Source organism: Corvus kubaryi, unplaced genomic scaffold (genome assembly GCF_017639235.1).
Source record: "Corvus kubaryi isolate FWS band 111438036 unplaced genomic scaffold, C.kubaryi_AGA036_p1.0 37386, whole genome shotgun sequence".
Classification (NCBI taxonomy): Eukaryota; Metazoa; Chordata; class Aves; order Passeriformes; family Corvidae; genus Corvus; species Corvus kubaryi.
This window is the reverse complement of record NW_024581128.1, coordinates 1057861-1074519: the sequence shown is the minus strand read 5'-3', so window position 1 is coordinate 1074519 and position 16659 is coordinate 1057861. Positions and strand designations below refer to the sequence as shown.

General features: G+C 41.7%; 1 protein-coding gene across 13 annotated transcripts in view; it reads right to left on the bottom strand.

Annotated features, from left to right (window-relative positions):
- The window catches only part of EHBP1 (EH domain binding protein 1), a 212526-nt gene that overhangs the window by 186895 nt on the left and 8972 nt on the right, over positions 1–16659 (bottom strand). The window lies entirely within an intron of this gene.

Sequence of the window (16659 nt, the reverse complement as noted above, 5' to 3'; positions counted from 1 at the left end):
ATGCTAAGCAACTAAAATGGGATTCAAAATACAGATTTACAAAACACCTATAGTTCAAAACCATGCCTGCTTTTCCTATCAAATGGAAGCCATGACTCTGGTACCTACCATTTTCCCGTTGGGGAAAAAAAAAAAAAAGGTAAATACTGGAATCAAACTTTGCCATATCCACAACTATTAAATGAAGTAACAAAAACATTCCACATACTGGAAAAACCTGTCATCTGATCATCACCTCATATGCTACAAATTTTATCGATTGAAAGGAAGTTATGCAAGATTCAAAGTCTTCTGCGGGTTGGTTTGACCGTTTTAGGAAGTTTTTGGCACAATATTTTGATTACAGAACTCTCCAAACTCTCTTCTTGTAAAAGAAAGACATAAAATGTATCAATCTCCTGTTAACTCTTGTTTTGTAAGCCTTTTAGCAGAAGCTGATAACATTACCCAGGACATATTTCTCCACTAAAATTACTGTTCTGTAACAAAAAGCTGGGGTTAGAATCTGTTGTTGGAAAGAATTGCAAATGCACTTAACTTTAATTCAGACCACTGAAGCCAATAGCAAGACCAATGATTAACAACCTTTTGGAGAAGGGTGGGAAAGCAGGTAACAGGATTTCTTAGTAGCAAGGCACCATTACATTTAATAACACTCAGTAATTGTTAAATTCCTGAAATGTAGAAGATACCTTATTTGTATGTACCCCACATGGTACAGCCTTGCATGTTTGTTTTGGCATCAAACTGCCTAAGTGTTGGCTTTTGCCTTCCCCTCTCCTTTTCTTTTTCTTTTTCAGCTCAGCTGTTTGATTTTTACTATGTTTGATTTGAACTGCATTAATTAGTACAGGCTGCTAGACTACTCTTGTGAAGCAAGCTTAAAAGAGTATAATTAATAAGAGAAGCAGCAGTGTTAGCACAATAGCATGCAGATGCACCTATTGAAGGATAAAAATAATTACTTGAGGACTAATGTCAAAGTACTCCTGATAAGAATTTTTTTTTAATAACCTTTTGTCCCTTCTGCATTGTACATCCCAGCATGCCATGCAAGATTTCCATTAGGAACCAATCCTCCCGCCCCACCAGCACACAGCTTTCTACATGACTGCTGAAATGCCAGTAAGGCTCTCTAATGGTCTCTTAAAAACAAAGTGATTGGTTCTACACCACCATTAATTTGGGATGAACGCTGCTTTTCCTCATTTTACAGCTAATTACTTTGAAAAGCACTCTTTGCAGTGCAGTCTTCTGCACTAAGTTCTGCACTATTGCCGTGTATTACCATTAGCCAAGGAACTAATCAGGCCACAGCTTTTCATGAGCCTTGTACTAAGGGTTTTTTTCTCCAGAATTTCCTGTTGGTCACAATCAGTGAAATTTCACAGCTGCCTACAACTGCAGGAAGTGCAGTCAAGTACTGCCAATGCTTTAAACAGGCCTAGAGACACTGTAGGAATGATGTCATGCGTTGATACATTTGCCAAATGAGCCCTCTTGCTGAGTGCAGGTTCAGCACTGATTGCAAAAGCCAGAGACATTAAGAGGAGAATAAAATACAGTGCAGCTAAAACCCCTCTGAGATAATTATAAGATGAAGCACATTACAAGAGAAAGTTGTGCATTTCAGGAAGGGGTTTGGGGTCTTCTTCCCCATCTCACCTTAACTTCCACGGTGGAAGTTAAAGACTCCTGGCTAAGGCCTGTGCCATCTCACAGTTACGTCAGATTAGCATTCTCTCAATACAACTTATTGTGGAATATGCATCAAGCCCGTAAAATACATCAAAGTTTGTTCTTCCATCATTAAAATCATTCAGTAGTTTTAGCAAGCCTGGGAAATTTCAAAAGATAAATCATTAAAACAGGGAAAGCAAGAGAATATCACAGCTGAAATCCATCGACTTCTACATCTTCACTTTCTAACACAGAAAATTCCTCCACTTCTTCCCACCAGAGGTCTCTACAGATTTTTTCAAGACTGCATAAGCCCATCGAAAGACCAGAATTTCCCCTGTGAAGTGAATGTTAGGTTTTTTAATATATCTGCTGCTAGACAGACTGGCCTCTACAAGACTTACATCTCAAGATTATGCTTTGCTTTTCAAAAGAAGCTCTAGTCTGGCTTTGCTTGGTTTATACAAAATAGGGAAAAAGCAAGACGCTCTGACCTATTTCACAAGCACAGTCAGACCTACTGAATCTATTAGCAGGGCTGAGAGTGGAATGTAGAGTATGTACTGCTGATTACTTGATTTCCTCAAACCAAACACAAATGAAGCTTGCAGGATGAATTAAACAAAACCCAAGTTCATCTATTATTCAGAAAAAAGTGACAAGGGCAGATTTTACTTCATTTTTCAAAGAGTTATTGCAGCAAAAAAAACCTCTACAGAACTATCTACCAAAGTCTTGTCTTACAGCTTTTTGCAACAGAATTTTACATTGCAGAGTACACAAACTGACCCTAGTCTTCAGAAACTGTGTCCTTTTGGCAGTAACATAAAGATGCCTTGACTAGACCCTGAATTTTAGGTCCCATCCAGCTGCCCTCCATGAGGAAGCTTTCTTTGCCTGGTCCAGTTTAGCCCTGCTGACACAAGGAGGGGTCGAGTACTGCACAGGAAGGGCCACGTGGATTCCTTATCTCATCTCCCATAATCACAGACACTCCTCTTAGGCAGACATGGACTCCAGCAATGCTTAGTCCACATGTTTACCCTACACAACCTACCACACCAGAGCTTACAAACACCACCCAGCACTCTATGACAAACGATGCCTAAAAAAACCAGGAGCTGCTTCAGGAAAGCTTGCTTGTAATACCAAGCTCCCCAGTCAGTTCCGCTCGGGGTGACTGGCAGGGAGGAGCACAGGCTAACAGGGCCATTCAGGCAAACCCTGAATGGAAAGTGTTGCTTTACAGTGGGAAGTTCAAAGGAAGAAGCTGCCATGAGCCAGATCTTTCTCAGATGCCCGATTTTCCTTTTTATGCTCTTTTTGCCAGAATATTTAGTCTACATTTTAACAATAAAAAACCCAATGTTTTTTAAAACAAACAAACAAAAAGCTTTCTGTTTCAAGTTGGTAGGCTGCTCCTCCTGAGCAGAGCAGAGCAGAGCAGGAGGAAGAACTACACAAACCTGCCTGCACAGCCCGCCGGGGCCTGACCTGCCGTGAACCCGCTGTACTCACTGTTCTGATCCCCTTCCCTGCGGAGCTGGGGCCTGACAACTGCCACAGGAACAAACACAAAACAGCCAGAAAAAAACCCCCACTCGTTCACCTGAGGCATAACAGTGCATTTCAAAGCTGGTCTGAGAAGGTGTAGTGCCTGACCATCTCTCTGCTCTAGACACAAACGCAGCCCCCCAAGCACCTCCGCATGCCGCCCCTCCTCAGCCGACACCAGCGGTCAGCGTCACCTGCCCCTCTCCGGGCTCACTGCGCCGCAAGACAACAAAACAGAGCAGTAACAAGAATCGAGAAGCAGCTTCAGCAAACCGAGCAAGGAATTTTGAATTCGAATTCCATCTCCTGTCCTCACTGACTACACAGCATTCAGAAAATTTCAAGACAGACACTGAGCAACATCAACCCTCCCTTTGATTTTAGTCCTACTCATACCTCTACCTACAGACCAAATATAATCTCTATACAATAATGTATGTGCACTACTGAGGATGCCCAATTATCCCTTCTTATCTGGAAGCGCTAAAAGTATAACTACTAGGTGCATTCTCATGATAAAAAGAATTTTAAAAATAGCTAACATAAAACTCTTTGACAGACAAATGCTGCCTGAAACATGGTTTCAACCCATGAAAAACAAATGCCCACATAAACGATAACTTTTTGTACTAAAAAATATGCAAGAGACTTTTTGGCACACCATTGTCAGTTTTAATCAGACCCTGTTCCCTTTAGCACAATTTATTTCTGTGTCAAATAGCATTCAAACAGAAGCCTTTCTGGTTTTCAGTCTGAGAACACCAGAGATTAGAAATTATTTTTCTGCCATTCCTGCAAAACAGAAAATTGTATCTTGCACCAAAACCACAGATCCAGGAAAATGAACTATTCACAACAAAGTTCCTCCTCCAATTTGTCTAAGATTTAAGAAATTCTGCCTAGCCTACCATTAAGGAGAAGGACGATCTTTGCTGTTCCTACTGCCTGAGCAAGTTTGACATTTACACACAGATACATGAACAAAGGTTTATACTCCTGTTCCACAGAAATCCCATTGTCCACATTAGGACTCAGACAAAGCAAGTTTCAGAAGCTACAGTGCATTGATGCCTCCATCCTCCTCCTCTCCTCACTCTCCATGGACACATCCCAAAGAAGATTACAGTTCTGCAAAGGCAGAAGTAGAAGAATCTGGCACCATGTGTCTTTTAAAGCTCCCTTCCAAACCAACAGCACCAGGGTTTTGTTGGTTTTTGTTACTTAAGAGCATGGTTTAGATTACACAAAGCAACTTCTACCACTTGAAGATGCACAGAAGTTATGAACATACTGAAAGCTTCTGAGTGGGCAGCATGGGTGGAATGGTACCAGTTCATTGGGTTTGACTGGAAAAAAAAATTCCTATCTCCATCTCAGGTGCCCAGATTGTGGAACTGAGATGGTTATACAAGCTAGAAAAAAAAAGGCTGTACCTACAAAAAACAAATGAATGCTAAGACACACAGCTGTCTGCCTCTGATACTTGTAAGGTTGAAAAGCTTGAATGAATGCTTGAAGATATAAAGACAGTACAAACTCTAGAGTTACACCCCACAGAAGATTGCAGCCTAACACAAGCATTCAGTAAGCTGAGCGGCAGGTCCATGGTATGCTGTGTCTGTGCCATAGGAGCAGTGTGGAAGGGCTGGTGTGATACAAACTCATATTTAGTTTTCCAAATGATCACTCTACTGAGCCCTAAATTAATCCATATTTATTTTGAGACACAGGCACTCCTGGCTCATGCAGAGTGAGCTCCCCAATTAAAGCTTCCTCATCTGTCAGCAGCCTCCTTTTGCTTTTGCAAATTAATATCACAAGAAGGAAAGAAAAGGAGGGAGAGGAGAGGGCCTAGTGAAACCATGGCATGCTGTGCTAGCTCCTTTCCCCTGTTGCTGCCCAGGAGACCAGACTTTGCAAATATTGCCAGGTGCTCTCAGCCACAGCCACAACAGACATGACAGCAAGCATTAGGAACTCACTTTCAGGGAAGGAAGGTGTTGAAGGACCTTGAACTGCTTTCTCTGCTCTGATTCTGGCATCCCCTTGCCTGTATGACCAACCAGGACTGAATCATCTGCTTGGAGCAAAGCACCCAGTTCCTGGGAGGAACACTCCTCAACAGCTGGGGCACCAGTGGAAGCAACACACCTTTCTGCCACTCTCCACAGGCACAAACCCAGAACATTTTAGCAACTGCAATAATGCAGCAGCTACTGCAAATCTCTGAAGCAGCCACACCACAAAACACCACAGGGAAACATAAAAACCTTGCACTGAAACTTGGGTCCCAACCAAAGTCACACATTTACACACCAAGCAAAACAAAAAACCCCAGAGCCTCGACTGACCCCATCTTCTCCAAGTTTAGTGAGACCGTCAAAATGTAAAAATTGAGAATGAGCCAGTGTGGCAAATTTAGCAGCAGTAAGCTATATGTAGATGGTTGTCAACATCAAAGCTATGATTTTCCTGCATGTTAATGAAAACATTACTAGATTTACAAAATTTTTGCATGTGGTTTGCAGGGAACTGGAAACTACCATGATCATTTCCCATGAAATGCCCCATTTCATGCTAGTGACCTTTCAAGAGCTGTTTTAGGATGGAGGTATGGACATAAGAAATAAAATTATTTTATCAGTATTTGCAGCTAAATAACTATTCCAAAGACGGCAAAATTAGAATGATTCTTCCTCCTCTAGCTCAACATGTTTAATTAAGTTGTTACACTGCTTCCAAGCTGCCTTCTGAAACAAAAGTTGCCACTTCTGATTACAGAAGTCAATCTCAAGAACAACACAGGTTATTTCCATTTACAGCTCAACAGTTCTTTGCACACCCAAAGTCTAAAAATTTGTAGCATTTTTAGGAAGTTAAAACTGACCAAGCCTTTTAATTAATGCCCTCAAAGTAACACCCATGGTTCATATCCAGCAGCAAGTATTGGCTAAGAAAAAAGGTATGTTTACTCATGGATACTTCAAAACAAAGCAAAACCTCCTGCCAATATTAGGGGGGCTTGATATGGTAAAAAATAAACCAAAACCAAAAAAGGCAAAAAAAACCCACCAACCAAACCTAACTGAAAGACCTCTATTTCTATTTTGAAATGTAAAAAAAAAATAAATAAACTTACAGCTTTTAAAAACTCGAAAGTATTTTGAAATACAAACTTCGTACTTTGCAAATACAATTGATGAAACACTGCTGTTCCAAAATCCAAAAACCCCCTAAGAAAAGCAACAACTAAGCGCCTAGACAGATTTTGCCAATAACTGCTGCTTGTAAGATGCCTAGCAGCAGTCTGAACTAGATTTTAACTAATCATTTCAAGATCAGCTAAACTAGAAAGTAACATCAGATTTATTCTGACTGCTCTAAGCACCATTTTCAGTTAAAAAAGTAAACATACAGAAGCTACATTACAGCTGAATTCATGCTGATGCTGTAAACACACAGATAAATAAAATCATGCAGCCAGACAGATATTTCTGTTGGTATTTTTTAAAATAATCTTCCTATAAAATATTTTTCTGTTACAACTAGATTTTACTCCAGTCAGGCACTCCCACCAACAGAGCCCGGCAGCCCTTTGTCTCAGCATCACTACAGAAGGAACTCAAGAGTAGTGGTCCTTCACGTTTCTTTCAGTACACCAGGCTGTACCCACTCTGGTTACTAACAACCAGCAGGAGGACACTCCTCAAGGTCCTTTATACACCCAGAATTGTTGAGATTTAAGCTGCTAAAAATGAACACCATCCTTTCCTTACTTACATTCCCAATGAAGACACATAGACACAAGAATGAACTCCTCCAAAGTCAAATTTGTGACTGGAGACTAAAGCCAGCCACTACCTTGGCTATTGTGTCGCCCTCTCTGTTCTTTCTGTGCTGTCATGGTTGGTATTTTATCTCAGCTTAAAACAGACAGAACCAACACCTTTTCCATGCTATTGTGAAATGCCTGGTTGTGTTTTAGTCTGTTGGCTTCTTTACACAGCTGAAGGATTGTACCATGGGGCAGTGGCAAAGCAACATCTTCAGCCACAGAAGAAACACCTGGGTGCTGGCCAGATTTTTCATTATGTGGATTTGATGTCTCGCAGGCTGGATTCCAGTCTTGCACCATTAAATGAGGCAAAGGGATAAAGAGACAGAGCCCCTCTATCCCATAGTGCATACAGCTTAAAAGATTAAGTATTTTGTCTCACCCTAGATTTCAATTTTACTCTAATTCAAAAATTTTTTATCTGTAAATACAAATGTGTCTGGTGTATAAAGCAGTTCTCCTTGGAAGCAGAAAGGTGAACAAAAAGGGAAGCTAGACTGGTTTCTGGAGCAAATTATACTCTTAATCTAACAAAGGGATGAGAGCCATCCACTGAAACTAAAAGACAAAGCCTCTCAAACCTACTGCAACACCTTGTTGTGCCAAGTGAGGAACAGTGTCCTTACAGTGAAAGGCACACACCTCCTATCAGATTAAGGGCTGCAGAATCTAGTACTAAATGAGGATAAACAGGAGGAAAAATTTTAATTTCAAGCTTTTAGAAGAGTATTACAGCAAATGAAATTATGATAAGTTGCTGTAAATTATTCCATTTCAAATAGGAATTTTAATACATTTGTCTAGTTGAGGTCAAAGAAGCCAAATGAATAAAATCCACTCTGCAAACTAACCATCAAGGGAATAAGAATCAATTTTAGCTGTGCAGAGTTCACACAGAGCACTGGGGGGGAAAACTAGCTATGTGCAGAATCATCAACACGGACAATAGAGATGCGTGGGCACACAAACTCCTTGGATTCTGCAAAATAAGATTTTCCACATATTTCAGCGTATTTTACACAAAATGCACTTTTCATCTTTAAAACAAACAAGGCTCAAAAGTTGAAGCCTGCAAAATTTTCACATATTTCCCTCTGGAGCATTCAGAGCCCAGCCTTGGGGCCAGCACTGCACACGCGTGTGCACGCCCCCACTGCAGCACCACAAGAGCTTCAGAGAGACAGGGCAGGCCCATGGAGCGCACTCAGGAAAATTAAGGCTACCACAGTGATGAGCAAATCTCTTGAATTGAGTGTGTTCAGCAAGGCTTTATTTATACACTTCATGCTTTAAGTCAGCTCTCCTTAACTTTTCCACTTTCTGAGCATAGACAAGACCTTACACAGAACAGTTATCTCAGCTCAACCTGTTAATTCAACCTTGCCCCTTCAGCTTTGACAGATGGGCACTGGCACAGCGAGTTCTTGCTGTTACCCTCACTACCCCACGCAGCACCAACACCTTCTCAGCCACTTTCCCTCCTCAAAGCCGTCCATCTGAGGAAGTGAAACTTCTGTGCTCAGCACTGCAGCTTCAGCTGGACCCAAGCCGGACAGTGGCAGACCAGAGACCTGGCAGGCCAAAGCCTTTAGCCCCTTGCACTGCAGGCAAGTCAGGAGGTTTATTTCTCCCTGCTCTGGCTGTTCAGCTTGTGGTCAGTTTTGACATATAGAGGGTTTGTGTTTGTTTGTTCTGCAGCCAGACAAGCAATACAGCACCAAATGAGGTGTGAATTTACTCACTCACCTCAATGCAGCTAATGGGCAAAGAAAGATGTTCTGGGCCACTGAAACCCTCAAACTTCAGAGCCAATGGAAATAAGTGGTTTGGAGAAATATTAAGTCCAAGTGTAAACCAGAAGCAGACACTGGCTTTTGCAACATCACCTCACATTGCTGAAACAATGCAAAGAAATCTAACAATGCAAAGAAAAGGGATTCAATCAAAGAGAAAAAAACCCAGGAAAATAAAGGTGACATATGGCCAGCTTCATCACATTGATTAACAGCACCACACATAGAACAAGGACTTAAATTTTACTTCTGCCTTTGAAGTATTTGATTTCTGTACAATCCTGGTCTTCAAGAAACAGCCACAAGCCAGACTGGCGATTCTGCATGGTGATAGGAGTTTGCTCCTCTCAAGAGAGTCAAGAGGCAAAAATATAGTCTGTCTCTGACCAAACTCAGAGCTGTCCTGGCAGTTTAGCCTCATAAATATTTCAAATGTCTCATGTGCTACCCTATCTATTCCTACACTAAGTCACAGGACAGATATGCTGGAGCAACAAACAAGTAAAATAATAGCAACAGACACACTGCATGGATTTCTCAGCATTTTTTTAAGCGTAGGAAATACAATGTCTCTCTCCCCCCAACCCCATGATATTCACATGCTCTCTTCCACAAGCATTACATTTTGAGACTGATTTTATGAAAGAAAAAGCTACAATGCAAAGTCCAAGCAGAAAGTAAATTACAGAATAAATTCTACAGCAATGTAGAGGAAGGGGGAAAAAAGATCAGCAATTCTAATCCAGACAGTGTGTGTGTGTGTGTGTGTGTGTATATATATATATATATATGGAAGCCAAGAAGGTTAAGCAGAATATTCCAACAGTTCTGATGATACCTCAGTAATGAATGATAAGGCTATATCCTGCTGTGCAGCCACAGCTCTGCTGGAGTTATAACTGAACTCCATCCTATCAGCTTTATTCCCAAAGGTCTTCAGAGCTTAACAAGCTCTCTTCCTTAATTTAGTACTATAGTGTCTCCACGAACACCTTTTTTAAAATACTTTGGTTTGAACTTCGTACCATTTGCAAGTGAACGTGACACAGGGTGGGTCCCCTGAATGCTTGGCGCTGCAGTGATCAACATGGAGGCTTTCAAGAGCTTCAGGCATTCATCACCTCTGCTGAAGAGGAGCTTGGCTCTTAGGGACACTTTCTAGTATTGCCACCTCTGGATAAAAAATTTCAGAAACATCAATCCTGAAAGGATGTACTTAGAGCCTGGTACAAATTACTTCCATCTCCACAATCTGACATTTATCCATTACACATACTCCTAATTACACATCGCTCAGAGAAAAGCAAATAGAAAACTAACAAAAAACCTTCCCCACAACAAAAATCTTCCAAAAACCAGTAACTGTAGATCAATGATCAATGGTCATCTCCCCTCCAGAGTTATCTGTCCCATTCTCCTCACATACTCTGCTTCACTGGTCCTGCTCTACCTCAGTACTGTGCTCTGCAACAGTTTCCACTCTGACCAAACACACTTGTAAGTAAGATCATTATTAACACGATTCATACTGAAAAAAGAGAAAGGGACGGGCCACTTTTTAAAGTTTGTAAAGCATAACTTGCAGTTTTTCCCTCAGTTATGTAGTATCTTGCTATCATAAATCTGCACTCATACAATTCTTAGCAGTACACAGAGTGTTTCTTGTACCTTCTGCACAATTTCTCCGTATCTCAGAGACAAAACAGGGATCATTTTTCTCTATCACACAGCAGTCTTGTAAGAGTGGATTAATAATGGAGCTGTGTGGCTGCAGAATTTTTGCGCAGAGAAATTGTTAGCACTTTATTTCCACACAGCAAAGTGTCATTTTGTAGTTTTACACCATTACCACTGAACAGAGAGCTGCTACCATCTGGCCTTTAACAGGAGATATAAACCCTGCTTATAAGTAACTGTGGATGTAAAATATAGAAAAGTTGATGAAAGATGATTTGTGCACACAAATTAGGGAGTGATAGAAAAGATGCTTTTTCTGCACAGTTACAAGGGAAGTTGAAAGGAAGCCTAGTGTGGAACCAGGATTTTCTGACTTCGGTTGTTTCTACCATTAGACCACACTCTAGGAGGAGAAGCAAAGACCTCATTCCACCCTCCAAATAAAAAATACCTAAATAGAAAAAAATGCACAAAATTTACCAAGTCTGCTCTGAACAAAAGAAGGCGCTAAACTGACTGACCCAGAACTATTTACGTAAGGAACAAAAATAACTTTTACTACCACTTTTAGTAAGCCTGTATAGCTTCGCAAGCTCTTCTAGCTTCAGTATTCTCAATAAAACATTCTGCTGCCTCTGGCTACGTCTGAAGAGAGACAGAGAAGACTGTGTGCAATTTCTTTGCTGTGACTCGGAACTTGCATTGGGATAGAAAAAAATTAAATTCCTAAAGCACACGTATATTGTGTATGCTGCATTATTCCTCCCCTTTTCACATCAGCCACCTGGAAACTGGAATGTGGCACCAGTATGGAAAACCACTTACACAGATACAGTGAAGAAAATACAATGTGATGACAATAAAAGGATGCATCAGGTTGAAGATATTGAGACATCAATTTGAACTGAGTAAAAGTGCACAGGGGAAGGCTTGACACATAAGGCAGTTTTAGTTGCAAAGCTATAACTCTTAGAAAATGTTATAAAAAGAATACTCAGAATTTTTTAATATCATAGGATATCAATATCCACACTTTCTCTGTCTGTGCCTTAAAGGTAGAAATATTTCAATAAAGCAGTTTGTTTTCATTCAGCACAAAAAAGAATTCCCAGAACACTTTAAATTTAGATTTCTTCATTCACTGTATGATTGTAACTATCACACTCACTCAAAAAGAGGTGAAATCCTAATTAGCATTCACCAAGAGAAGATGGAACCTCCCTTTTAAAATAGTTTCTGAAAGAACTGTGATTATCATGAATTATGAAAGTGAAGCGCTCCTATCTGTTTGGCAAAGCCAAAGGGAAGGATAGGTGTTGTATGACATGTATGATTGCTCAGGCACAGTAGAACAGTGGAGCTGCTGCCCGTAGTCAAGGTCCAAGCACACACGTGCACATTGCTTGGTCAGCAAAATCAAGCCTGAAAGCTCAACGTGACACCATGAGTTCCCATTTTAAGGAGGGCACACTTTGTCATAAGAATTTTCCATGGCCTGTGTCAGCAAACATCTGCCTGAATAAAACACAAAAATCTGATTGCAGCTGATTATGGAAATTATTATTGTATTCAATGGAAGAACAAAGGCCTGGGGGCCTGCTACAATTTTGAGAATTTCAGTAACATAAAAAGCTTCACTATTTCAAAGTTACTTAATTACCAGCAAGATGGCTTGAGGTTGTAAGGAAAGTGAGATTTCTGGCCCTGCTCAGCCCATGTGCACCACAGCACACCTGGGAGTCTCCTAGAGTAACCAAGGGTGGACAAGATTTGTCCCTTACTAGCAACAGCCAGTCCTTTTGCTATTCACCATGAGCATCCAGGCTTTCCATCCCCTTAAGATGGTTCCATTACATACATTGATTATATACATGCACACTGCATCTTGAACTATATATTTGTACTTATTACGCACAGGTGACACTTCTTTGTCACCTGTTACCAGCTTCCAGAAATGTCTCCCCACCTTAACTTCTTTGCTGGAAGGGATGTTCAGTGTAAGGAGTTAAGATCCCACCAAGAAAATCCAAGCTAATCAAAGAGATTGATGTCGGCAGAAACACAAGAAGGCTCCATGGCTGTTCTCTGACATTATTTTTGCTTCACACACTGGTTGCTCATATTTATGTCTCTGGTTTTGTATCTCCAAACCCATCAGGATCTGCCTTGTATACTCTGTACACACAGACCAAAAGACATTCAAACAGGGAGAAAAGCCTCACATTCTGCTCCTCACTCCCCCACTCCCCTGCTGCTTCCCCACCAGCTCAGATCACTTCACAGCCCATCCTACACATCTCTGAAACAAGACAGGTGAATATTCCATGAAGAAGCTGCAAGGCTGACCATTTTAAAAGGCTTCCTAGGGCAGCAAAGAAGAAATTACCCCATAGAAGACCTACCAAGGCTTCTCTAAGCCCATCTGTGGCACAGCACAGGAGGAAGATGAGGGCAGAACACTCATTCTGTGAGGTTAACAAGGCAGCAGGTTTCTGCTTCTCTAGGTCTTAATGGGGTTGCCAACCGTAAGAGGTACTGACAGTTCTCACAATGAGGTGAACACAAACAAATCAGGATAAATTGCAGTCTTCCTATAGTCAAGAATAGGTCGAGATTATTTTCCCTTTTTTAAAATTACAGTTCGTTGACTTTACCATTAACTGCAAGTCAAGTAAGCATCCTCCTTTTAACAGCTGTTGTTAAAAGAAGCAGTAGTATTATTCTTCCCCCTGCAGCACATGATCTAGTTCCCTAAGAACAAGTTTGTCTGAAATAAATTTATTTACTGAAGTCAGCACTTTTTTTCCCCAGGAGGAAGCAGGCTTTGTGCATTGTAAATGCTTTATTAGGGTTCACTCCAGACAACAAGACTGAATCTATAGGCAAAAATGTCCATATTCCTGATTCCAGTACAGCAACAGGAAAGGAGACAAGTGACTGCACTGTCACCTGCCATTGTACTACAACACTAGCCACTAGCAGCAGTACTGAAGTGACTGCTGATGGGTCAGATGAACACCCAGCACCAGCACTGGGTAACCCACACCCTGAAAGCACAGGTAATGCCTGGTTTTACTGCCATTTCCCCTTGCAGTACAGCTTCTCCTGAGGCAGCTAGAGCAGGAGGTGGCTCCAGGAACAGATGGAGAGCAGAGAAACACAGAAATGTATCTAGCAGCTCCCTGCTCCAAAAATACACTGCACAAATGGCCACGTGGAAGCACAAACTGACACAAACCCGTAGTTCCAGGCACAGGGAAAAAGGCTGGGCTGCCAGCAGCTTTTGCCCTTGCAGATTCTCCAGTGTCTGTGAAGGTGAAGGTACTGGCTTTTTACCTGCAGCCATAGGGTCTGACCAAGACTCCTCTCTTCTATCCAGAGGCCCTTTGTCACACAACCCATGGAAATAATAGCTGGAGGTTTCCACCCCTGCAAACCTTAGTTGAAATTGTCTGCTGAAACTTTCCAATGCAACGCTGAATGTGCTGGCCAGACAGAAAACTCAGGCGTATTTTAACATCACAAAAGAACTTTCCCTCTATGAAGCAAAGCTAAAAATAAGGGAGAGGCCCAAGGTTCAAAAACAACAACGCAGCAGAAAACTTGTCATAACCACCGACAGCATGGACCCATCAACCACAACAGTGTTGTATGCCCAGAGAAAAGGGCTGTCCTGGATCTCTAGAGAAGTGGCAGCAGTGCTGGTGTGGAGCTGTGGCAGGCTCTGACAAGGCACTGTGGCACAGGGGGCTGCCACAGCCCCCAGGTAGCAGGTGATGTGTCAGGGGCAATTCCCTCACACTGAGCTCTCCGTAGGGCCCTGCTCCAGCATTCTCCTGGCAGCAGCTGCAGGCTTTCAGCTGGCACAGCATTTACCCCAGGAAAGAGGGAAGGATGTGTGGGGGCAGGAAAGCAGAGTAGTCTTTTTCCCCTCCACCCCCCAGTCGACAGGACAGTCTTACAGTCACAAACTAAAGGAGGCACCATGTCTCAAGCACTGCATGATTATAATTCTAGCACTATGGGTGACCACACACTTTCTCAATCCTCCATCAAAACATCCCTTGATTACATCAGTGGCTATGAGAATTCAGGGTGTTAAGATTACTCTTGGTGATCTTTCAGTTAAAAATTTTTAAAAATCAAATCCCATTTAGTATGGGGGAAAAAAGAAATCTATGGAAAAGGAAATAACTCCTTTGCTGCTTTAAGATTGTCTGTCTCTGTATCCTGAACAGTAAGTAGACACTGGAGCTCAGAGTAGCCATCTACAAGGAAGAAAGAAACAATTTTAGCAGTAAAGACAAAAAAAACCCACCAACAAACAAAAAAATAAAAGCAGAGCTTACGACCCACAATTCCCTGTTCCACATGCACAAATCCCAAAAAAAAAGGGGGGGAAGTGGGGTGGGGGTGAAAACACCATTGTATTTTTTGAAAGTATTTTTCAAAAAGTGTTAACAGTAAACAAAAGCCATCCTAAATATGCCTTAAAACCAAGTAACACTGTTATAAATTCTTTCAATTTTTGTGGAATGACAGGAAGTGGTAAAAAATGGGTCAGGCCTTTCTCATTCTTAAAATTTTCTTATATGTCAAAGATGAAGGAATGCAAGGGGAATTCTCTCACTCAAGAGACACTTATTCCAAGAATCTATCCAGTTAAGATCTGCTCTTGAAGAGAAAAAGAAGTTTAAAGATCTTGTTCTCTTGAAATATTTCACAGCTTTATACAACTATTGCTCAAGTTACCTACAGGAAATGACAAACCACTAAGTTTTCCAAGAGACACAACTAGATAAAAGACAGGTACAGCTGGAAAACACAGCCAAATAGATTTGCCCACCTGTCAGCACGGCCAGAGATGAAACTCCAGAGCTATGTCAGGTGTCACCAGGAGCTGTCAAGGTTAAATCCTCTGCTAATAAACCGAAGATAAATCAGCAACAGGTTGGTTTGGAAACTTACAGATCTGAGTTAGATCTTTGCTGGAAAAGAGAAACTCTGACAGCTCTTTTTTGTTCTTTTAAATCTCTTCCTATGTACTGACATAAACAAAGGGAGTCAGAATTTACTCAATGAACAGACACTGAAAGTCAAGGAAATTCACAGTACTTGCTGAGTGGCAGAGTACAATGTGCTGCCAACTGGATTCAATGATCCAGATTCTCCAGTTACTTCATTCAATACAGCTTTTCGTATTAACAGTACTGGCTATGTAAATACTCTCCCCAAACACAGCTGGGAGGGGAAAGTTAGTTTATGACACTGGATGTAAAAGCAGAGGGAGGCATCACTGCATCAATCTTAGCCCTAAAGAAAGGTCAGGACAGCTATCATCCTAGGGCATCAGGCAGCAACATACCCAATGGAAGAGCTGACTTTGGGAATGTCTTTTGTCTGCCTAGCCTAGGCAAAAGGTGATGGGGCTTGTCCCAACAGGAGGAGATGAATACATGCTCCCAGCAAAGCTGCACACCCATCGGAATCCACATCTCCCACCGCAACAGCCAGTGCCACCCATCCGGCAGCGCCAGACAGCTCTGACCCGTCCTACAGCACCAAGGCAGCTAACAGCACTTCTTGGGTGAGAAAAGAAGCCACTGAATATGAAGGGTGACTGCTCATTACAGGTGCTTGTGGAGGCGGCACACAGGAAATGAGTGGCAGTAATATGGGAGCCAAAACTCATGTGATATGAGAGTCTTAAAATACCCTGGATTGCTTTAATTCAGTTCTTCCTGTAAGCAGAAGTTATTTTGCCTTTGTGATGTTTGGTCAGCACCAAAGTCATTTTTCAAAACAGAACCATTAGAAATGAAAGGTCAGATCTGCTTGCGTGCTGTTAAGCTGATACAGCAGCTCACCCAAAACAAAGCCCACAGAAGGACTGCAGGAGCATGCACATGAAATAAAACCCGAAACCAGTTTGTGCTAAAATAAATACACAGAGCCACAGAAACTGCAGCTCAGCAGCTGCAGACAGTTAGCAGCTGCAGAGCCTGGCCATAGCTTTGGAGTAATCCTCAAGAAAGTCTCCTCAAATAATAATAAATTAGAAACAAAAAGAACCCCCAATGACTCTCCACTACAAAGAGAGCCTCAACAGGCAAAGAATTA